Source organism: Echiichthys vipera (assembly GCF_963691815.1).
Source record: "Echiichthys vipera genome assembly, chromosome: 19".
In the NCBI taxonomy this organism is placed as follows: domain Eukaryota; kingdom Metazoa; phylum Chordata; class Actinopteri; order Perciformes; family Trachinidae; genus Echiichthys; species Echiichthys vipera.
The window spans coordinates 4,858,331-4,866,008 of record NC_139844.1 but is presented as its reverse complement, the minus strand read 5'-3'; positions in this window follow the sequence as shown (position 1 = coordinate 4,866,008).

Here is a 7,678-nt window from a genome sequence, read left to right as displayed (position 1 = left end):
ATAGTGCACTATAGAGGGGTTTGGGATTTTCATGGACAGGATATCGAGGCGTAGTCGTGGTGGGGAGAGGGTTGCAGTTCGGTGGGCTGAGGATCTCGTCACTGCTTTTTGCAGATGATGTGGTCCTGATGGCATCGTCGGTCAGTGACCTTCAGCACTCACTGGATCGGTTCGCAGCCGAGTGTGAAACGGCTGGGATGAGGATCAGCACCTCTCAGGGCGCACTCACACTGTCCGTCTGTACCGTGCCCCGTGCTAAAGGGTACTTGTCCCCCCCTCCCTCTCCCTCCGCGGCCCAGGCCCATTTGTACTCACACTACCTGGGCCTCGGCGAATGCTTCTTGCTGCCTATACGTCATCACGCTGTAACACGTCACACGTATTGATTGACGTCATCACGATGCGTCACTTTGTTTACAAATCTTTCCGTAGACCTCAGAGTTTTTGTGCGTCTTGTCCGACTGTTTTTGAATATTTTCATCGACCAAATCTGCAGTAAACACTCCACCTCCGCATCACACCAACGTGAACCTTTCACCGCCATTGTTTTAATTGTCTGCGCATGGTCCCTCCTTCTTTTTTCTATGACCCAACAGGCGCACAGGAATTACCTCAGAACAGCCGTAGGCCTCGTGCTCGTACACGGAGTAGAGCCGCTGCTCCTTTGTGTTGAAAGGAGCCGGTTGAGGTGGTTCAGGATCATCTGGTAAGGATGCCCCCTGGGCGCCTCCCTAGGGAGGTGTTCCAGGCACGTCCAGCTGGGAGGAGGCCTCGGGGAAGACCCAGGACCAGGTGGAGAGATTATATCTCCAAACTGGCCTGGGAGCGCCTCAGGATCCCCAAGTTAGAGCTGGTTAATGTGGCCCGGGAAAGGGAAGTTTGGGGTCCCTTGCTGGAGCTGCTGCCCCCGCAACCTGACCCCGGATTAGAGGCTGAAGATGAGTGTTACTTTAAAGGGAATGAGCAAACGGGATTTCGGACACTAGACTGGAATTTTTTTCACAAATCGTTGGATCAGTAGCATCATGTAAGCAAGCTGTAAACTCATTTTTCAGTCTGTTCATGAAACAAACCTGCACTCAGGAGGACGGTAAAATGTTGTATTTATGTTGCTTGTTTATTTCAATGTTAAATCTTGCATAAATTGTTGAAATGTCGATGGTGTTAAAATGTGGTTTTGTGAACAACGGTTTTGTGTCCTGATTACCGGCTGTAATAGCCCACGGTTCATTTATTTCACGAGCCAGTAACAGGAACAGTTGTTGGTAATGGTTGTTGGTAATGGTTGTTTGTAACGGTTCATAACTGCAGTTAGCTCTCTGGCTACCGTTAGCACCTCTTCTGCTGCTTCTTCTTCTCCTCCGGTAAAACAAGACTGCATTGCATTGTGGTATACAGGAGTATGATGTAGTGTAGATCGTATGTCTCAAACTAGCTGTGCATTGTGGGTATTTTATAGTGGACTATATAGTGAATTAAATGAACCGCAGAGAATTGGAACACCACTACAAAATGGCGTACACACTATATAGAGCACAGCTACAGTCTCCTTCTGGAGGACTGGAAGACGTTAAAAAAAGAGGTAAGAAAACATTGCAGCATTATTATTTATAATTATTATTATCATCATCATTATTGTTAGTATCATTATTATTGGTCACAGAAACACTTCTCCATCCAGGCGATGTTCACAATCAACTCAGTCTGCAATACACAACAAGAATTGTCCCTGATGTGTGAGTTATTCCACTGTCGAGAGGACAAACAGGAGAAACTTACTTTGTCTTGACTCTGTTACTCTGAATACATCATCAGTGTCATTTATAAAGAGTTTAGCATGTTTATGTCCTCTGTTTTAAAACAAACTCATGATTCATGTCTTTTCCATTGACCACTTTATTTTTTTTAATGTTTATTTATACAGATAATTATGTGGAAAACAGTTATAGACTCTGCAATTCATGTTTCATTATTATTAACAGGGCTTGACATTAACACCCGCCCACCCACCAAATGTGGGTGAATTTCAGCCGTAGCAGGTAACACAGTTGCTCCTACTCCCCACTTTGGCTGGTTGAATTTAATTGTAGTCTTCTCAAATGTCATCTGAATTAATAAACTGGTGGCAAAGTGATACAATGACACTACAACTCCCATAAGCACTTGTGACGGACGACACTTCAGTGTTGGATGGCCAAAAAAACAGTTAAGTTGAGAAACACAGCTACAACTAGAGAAGTAGATCCAGACGTGAGTAGCAACTATCGATATGTGGTGGAAAAAGAAGAGTCTTCAACGACAAGTGGAAGGCAGGTGGAGAGTGGCTAACGTATGATGCCCTTAGGAAAACAAAGTACTGTGCAGATTGTATCTTCTTATGCCAGGGGAAAAGCAAAAGGGGTTTCGTTTGTGATTTTAATACAAATTCAAATGTGAAACTGTAAAAGAACACAAAGTTTCAGTAACTCATCTAATATATGAAATGTCATGATGGTCTAATGTTTTAGATTCACCCGTATGTGATTGTTGCTTAGATATCCTGTATATAGTCATTACTAAGGCTTTCAATTAAACATATTTAAATGTTCTATGTTTGATTAAATGTATGTAATTGAATTGTATTAGACTTCAGTGTTTATTGTTATAGATAAATGAAGTTGTTAATAAATGCTGTATTTAAACAGACAGTATTTATCTTGCCAGGTTTTTTTCAGTCGAGTTATCTCTCAAATTAATCTTCTACATCCCTGAACCCTTTTTATTTTATGGATAAGAAGCTGCCCCTTTATATAGGTTTTTCTTAATATCTATATATACAAATGTGTAGCTAGTGAGAATGCTGAGTGGCTAGCGGCTTTTGAAAACCACTAGCCACAGTGGCTGGCGAGCAAAAAAGTCAAGGCCTGATTCTTACATAATATTATAATAAATAGGTTTTCTATTTATTATGAAAGACACTTTGAAGATGTTACATTTGATTGGAAATCAGGTTTATTTTCTTCACCAGTCACCTGTGTGTTTGAGGTTTGTTGAGTTCGTCACATGCAACTCCTCACTGCCCCCTCAGAACCCTAAACCCCCCAGTCCCTCAGACCCCCAGACCCATTAACATGTGTATGAGACGCTCGCTGGGGGGTTTGCATTCTTGTCAACACCTAATTCCTCCTCAAACACAGGCAGCATTTGAATGAGCTGACTCTTCTGAGAAGCCGTGTTTACACTCAGTTTATAAACCTGGTTATATTCTGGTTAATACTCAGGTTTCTCAGACATCATGTAAACACCTGACCCCGATGAACAGACCTGGATAGCTCCTTCAGTAACCTGAGTATTGGTGTATAAACCGGGGTCAGATGAGGTCAGGCGCCTGCACATGCTCCGTAGGTTATAACTGCCCCTCCCCACTCTGCTGCAGTGGTTTTTGACCCGGAAAATAGAAAAGATCGGGAAGCAACGCCGGCGAAAACAACAGCAACAACACGAGTGTTACCTTTATACCCACTGAGGAGGTGTCTGTCCTCTTTGTCCAAAAGTCCTCCGTGTTCTCCACGCTCTCAACGTTGTTGTGATTTTGACTAAAGGTCAACCGGAAGATAAAGACGTATCCAGACCAGCTGTATGTTTTCTTCTCATTGAGGCAGGAGGAGTTACCCCGTCATTCTACACATTCTTCCATTCTCAACGAGGAGAACTGCAATAACCCGGTTATGTCCTTAAAGTGAAATTCCGGTGTAAAATCATCCCAGGGTCTTTTTCACAAATACGCTCATCAAAGAAGCCTTCAAGACAATTTTTTTGTGTAACAACTATTAACGGAGAAATCCTGGAGAGCCGCTAACAGCCAAATGTGGCTAACAGTGATTAGCTCAGGGCAGCACAGTGAAGGCATTCAAAGGTCTTTTTTAACCACAAATACTGCTGAAAATAACACAAAACCTCTGCAGCAGCATGAGAAAAGTCCTTACACAGAAAACAAAGCAGCAACAAAGTAGTTAGTGAACCCGGAGTTTATTAAAAGAGTGTTTTAAAGACTTACCTACTGGCCCCTGTACCAGCTCCTCTCATAGTAAAGTCCATTCAAGTGGATTACCAAAGTCAATCCCAAAGGAAGGAGCCCACTGATGATGCACGTTCACCATGCTGCCCCGTGCTAATCAGTGTTAGCCACATTTGGCTACTAGCTACTGTTAGTGACTCTCCCGGATTTCTCTGTTAATAGTTGCATAAAAAATGGTCTCAATGGCCTATTGATGAGTGTGTTTGCAGACAAAGACCCTGGGATGATTTTACACCGGAATTTCACTGTAACTGGGGAAAGACCATAACTGGGTTAACCTGGTGGCGCGCTGCTAACGTACAGCTGGTCTGAATACGTCTTTGTCTTCCTGTTGAGGCAGGTAGAGTAACTCCGTAATCCCTTACGCTCATGTAAATGAGGAGAACTGTAATAAACCCGTTATTAACTGTACGTATGTACTAAAGTAAAGACCATAACCAGGTTACTGCTGTGACGGTTGTCTCGTGTCCTGTTGGTCTCATTTTCTGCACAAAACATGTCTAAAAATATTCTCATTTAAAACACCTGGAGTCGGTTTCTCATGTGTTTCATGCACAGCAGTAAGCAGAGTATGGTATAAGTCAGTAATCTGGTTATTGAAGCCTATTAACATGGACCAATATTCCTGTTACTGAAGGAGTTATCCAGGTCTGTTCATCGGGATCAGGTGTTCACATTGCGTCTGAGCAACCTGGGTATTACCAGAATATAATCCGGTTTATAAACTACATGAAAATGCTCTGAATGACTGTGTCCACTTCTTTTACTCCTGCAAGTGTGAACAGGCGTGTCCGTCCTCCTGTGGACGATCACTCAGGGCGCATTTGAATGGAGCTCTGAACGACGCCTCAATGTCTCCTTTTGTTCCTGTTAACGGCTTCTGTACCATTTCCGTGAGTCCCACAGACCAGGACCCTCACACAGACCAGGACCCTTACACAGACCAGGACCCTTACACAGACCAGGACCTTCACACAGACCAGGACCTCCACACAAACCAGGCCTTCCACACAAACCAGGACCTTCACAAAGACCAGGTCCTCCACACAAACCAGGACCTTTACACAGAAGAGGACCTTCACACAGACCAGGACCTCCACACAAACCAGGACCTTTACACAGACCAGGACCTCCACACAAACCAGGACCTCTCTCTATTCTGCGTTTATGTGATAAAAAGACCTTAAAACTTATAAAAGATAAATGTTAAATAAATTTGAGGAGTTCATTCACAGCGCGAATTACTTTAGGGTGTTTTTTATTTTTGTAAATAAAGTTTTCGAGACAAATTAGCAGTGAAGAAGGAAGAGGTGGTTAAAGCATCACTTTAGCTCAGATCATAAAAAACAAACATACTTCCTGTTTGAAATCAGACTTCCTGTGGAGACAGAAGTGTGTTCTCATCTGGGTGAAGTGACCCTTTAAAGGGGATTTAGTCCTGTTTACAACACAGGGAGAGTCTGTGTGTGTGTGTGTGTGTGTGTGTGTGTGTGTGTGTGTGTGTGAGATGCATTCATGTGCAGAGCAGCAGGGAAGCAGCTCAGATGTTATCAACTGCAGCTCGCATACGAAAAGACTCATAGCTGATTGGCTGAAACAATGTGTGTGTGTGTGTGTGTGTGTGTGTGTGTGTGTGTGTGTGTGTGTGTGTGTGTGTGTGTGTGTGTGTGTGTGTGACACTGAGACATTTCAGTGGAGTGTGTCCTTAATGTTTTAACCTATGCAGAACTAAAGACATCCGTCAGCCTTAATGTTAACATGTTAGCAGATAATAAATAAACACGTGTTAAAATGAAATCTCGGCCTAAAATCATCTCAGGGTCTTTTTCAGCAAACTCACTCATCAGATAAGCCATTGAGACATTAACAGAGAAATCCTGTCAAATGTTGTCAAATGTGGCCAACACTGATTAGGGGCGCACTCACACTGTCCTTCTGTCCCGGGCCAAAACCTTCTATTTCGGCTAAAGCCTAGTACCTTTAAGCAGTGTGAGTGCACCTGTTCCGCGCATAACTGCGGACAGCGGGCCCAACACGGCCCGCTTGAAAGAGGTGGGCTTTAGCGGAGCCGTTTGCACAGGTACGAGCACGAGCGTGCGCACGTGTACGAGCACGAGCCCTACGGCAGTAGCGGTATGTGCGCCTGTTCGGACATGTAAATAGAAGGACGGACCATGCGCGGACATTTAACAACAACAACAATGGCGGTGAAAGGTTCACGTTGGTGTGGTGCGGAGGTGGAGTGTTTACTGCAGATTTGGTCGATGAAAATATTCAAAAACAGTCGACAAGACGCAAGAAAACTCCAAGGTCTACAGAAAGATTTGTAAACAAAGCCACACACACGCGATCAATGCGTGTGACGTGTTACGGCGTGATGTCGTATGGACAGCAAGAAGCATTGGCCGAGGCCCAGGCAGTGTGAGTACAAAGGGGGCTGGGGCGCGGGGGGAGAGGGAGGGGGGACAAGTACCCTAAAGCCCGGGTCGCGGTAGCACAGTGAAGAATCAGGATCAGGATCAGAATCAGAACGCATTCAAACGTCTTTTTTAACCACTAATACTGCTCAAAATAACAGCAAACCTCTGCAGTAGTGTGAGAAGAGTCCCTTCAAGCAAACATGTGTAAAAATAGACAGAGAAAACGTTAAAATAAGCATAAGGAAGTGCAAAACGATTCAACGTAGACGAACGAAAATGTCTAACTGGGACGCCAAGAGCAGCCCGGGCGCCACCTCGCGCCGAAACCAAACTAGTCAGCTTGTGTTGTGAGCTGCATGAGGACTGTCCTGAAGTGAAGACAGGTGAGACTTCCTGTCCTCAAACACCTTCAGGAGCTTCACCTGCGACCGTCCTCAGGTCTGTTTACTGAACCACTAATGAGGCTCCGACCTCTGGCCTCTGAGCCCGCATCAGCCCGAGGTCAGAGGGGGAGAACGGGTCAGGGCTGCACCACAGACACAGAGGGGTGGACAGAATAACAGGAACAGCCGTTTCTTAAAAGTCCTGAAATCTGTCAGAAAGTGTTCCCTCGCCTCTGAGTCTCAAATCAAGATGAGACGAGGATTAGTGAATAAACACCGTGTCGTGGGCCGCACAACACTTTCTGGGGCTCTGCAAAAACTATGATTATTGTTCAAAGTAGTGCTGTCAGTTAAACGCGTTATTAATGTCGTTAACGCAAACCCATTTTAACAGCGTACATTTTTTTTTATCGCAACATTAACGTTGGTTTTGGCCTAGCAAACTGTGAAGTTTTCCCTCCACGCTGTTGCAACTACTAGTAACGTTAGAAAAACTACACCACCACAGGATCTAGCTAGACCGGAAGCAAAACAGCAGGCTCGCCATTTGGGCTTGAGCCGGCCAAAGAGTAGTAGGCATGTTACGTTTTGAGTGGATGGAATATCTGGAGCGCTACAAGGCAGAGCTTCTAAGGGCACACTAACACTGTCCATTTGTACCGCGCCCAAGCACGCTTCACAGGTAAAGTTTAGTGCGTTTGACCAGTGTGAGTGCAACTGTTCCGCACCCAGACACGGTACACTTGCCAGCCTTGGCCTGGGTGAGAGAGGTGGACTTTTGTAAAGCACGGAAGCACATGTACGGGTGAGTGTGCTTA